The sequence below is a fragment of the Chiloscyllium plagiosum genome, chromosome 32 (genome assembly GCF_004010195.1).
Source record: "Chiloscyllium plagiosum isolate BGI_BamShark_2017 chromosome 32, ASM401019v2, whole genome shotgun sequence".
In the NCBI taxonomy this organism is placed as follows: domain Eukaryota; kingdom Metazoa; phylum Chordata; class Chondrichthyes; order Orectolobiformes; family Hemiscylliidae; genus Chiloscyllium; species Chiloscyllium plagiosum.
In genome coordinates, this window is record NC_057741.1 from 15,303,834 (window position 1) to 15,306,047 (window position 2,214).

The following is a 2,214-nucleotide window of genomic DNA, read 5'->3' on the forward strand; positions in this document are numbered from 1 at the left end:
AACCCGGGTCTCTGGCGCTGTGAGGCAGCAGTGCTAACCACTGTGCCACCGTGCCGCCCAATCTTATTTCTCACTGTTTCCCCATCACTTGAGTACATGACAAACTTGGTTAACTTTCTTGGTTGCCTTTCTCCTACTGTTTGAAAAGGATGGTGAAGAGTGCAACACTTTACTGCAGCTCCAACAATATTTTGTAATCTCAATAGGAGAAGTGTTACTTGTACTTTTTCTGCTCTTTGTTCTGCAAGGATCATTGAATCTTCTAGCTCTTTGTATTGGGACAGTAGCCCTTTAATAGCCATTGGCTTTCTGGGTATGTCACCTTGTATTCAGTGCTTGCACTGTGTTTCAAATAATCAGCACAAGTAACACATTAAAACCAACACAAGTAATACACAAAATAATGGGAAACATGGTGGGCGGCACGATAGTTCAGTGGTTAGTACTGCTGCCTCACAACGCCAGGGACTCTGGTTTGATTCCAGCCTCGGGTGACTGTCTGTGTGGAGTTTGCACGTTCTCCCTGTGTGGGTATCCTCCCACTATCCAAAGATGTGCAGGCCAGGGGAATTAGCCATGCTAAATTGCCCATAGTGTTTGGTGCATTAGTCAAGACTAAATGCAGGGTAGGGGAATGGGTCTGGGTGGGTTACTCTTCATAGGGTCAGTGTGAACCTGTTGGGCCAAATTCCATACTGTAGGGAATCTAAACTATGAATGCATGTTTGGAAACAAGGTAGGGAAAGGAAAGGTAAAATATTAAATAGCATAGAGGAACACTGAAGGGCAAATATTCAGATCACCAAAGCTGGTAGTGCAAGTAGATAAAGACATAAGAAGAATCTTTGCTTTTCTTTCCAGAAGTTCTGAAGTACAGAAACAGTTACATAAAACCTGAGTTGGACTGAAATTGGACATTTCATTCTTTGAACAATGTAAAACTGCAGTATACTGTTATTAGGATGTTCCCAGAAAATGAAAAGTTTCCATTATGCAGAGAGTTCCAAAGATTTTTCACTATGTCTAATAGGTAAGGGTGGCACAGTGGCACAGTGGTTGGCATTGCTGCCTCACACCGCCAGAGACCGGGGTTCAATTCCTGCCTCAGGCGACTGGCTGTGTGGAGTTTGCACATTCTCCCCGTGTCAGTGCTCCGGTTTCCTCCCACAGTCCAAAAATGTGCAGGTTCGGTGAATTGGCCATGCTAAATTGCCCGTAGTGTTAGTTGCAGGGGAATGGGTCTGGGTGGGTGCGCTTCGGCGGGTCAGTGTGGACCTGTTGGGCTGAAGGGCCTGTTTCCACTCTGTAAGTAATCTAATCTAAGAAGGACAGAGAATTGCCTGACAGAGGCATTCATAGTTATGTAGGGCTGTGATCAGGTAAATAATGGTAAATTGTTTCCGCTGTTTAGCAAGTAGTGAAAGGACACAGATATAAGTCAATCGCGAAAAGAAAGGGGATGGGTTGTAAAATCTATCTTTACTCAGAAGTGTTTGAAAGTATGGAATTCTCTGCCACACACATTGTTGAATTTATGTTCAGAAATTATTTTTAAAAACTGGTCTGTTGTAAAGAAATAATAAATGGTATGAGAATCAAAACAATAGTGAAATTATGTTAGACTTGTGGAAAAGAATTCTGACACAATTGTTTTTTCTTGGGCTATCACAATTTTCTGTGCTATAATGTATCATTTTTTTTGCCATGTTATAAAAGTACTACAAACTATTATTAAAATGAGCTAAGCTCATTTAATTTATACAAGTTCAGCTTTCTTGGAAAATTGCATATGATCCGACTGTACACAATTGATAAGTCCCTTGGGCTGGATGAGATTTATCCTAGGATCCTCTGGGAAGCCAGGGAGGAGATTGCTGAGCCTTTGGCATTGATCTTTAAATCGTCATTGTCTACAGGAATAGTGCCAGAAGACTGGAGGATAGAAAATGTGGTTCCCCTGTTCAAGAAGGGGAGTAGAGAGAACCCTGGTAATTATAGACCAGTGAGCCTTACTTCAGTTGTTGGTAAAGTGTTTGAAAAGGTTATAAGAGATAGGATTTATAATCATCTAGAAAAGAATAATTTGATTAGGGATAGTCAGCACAGTTTTGTGAAGAGTAGGTCGTGCCTCACAAATCGTATTGAGTTCTTTGAGAAGGTGTCCAAACAGGTAGATGAGAGTAAACCGGTTGATGTGGTGTATATGGATTTCAG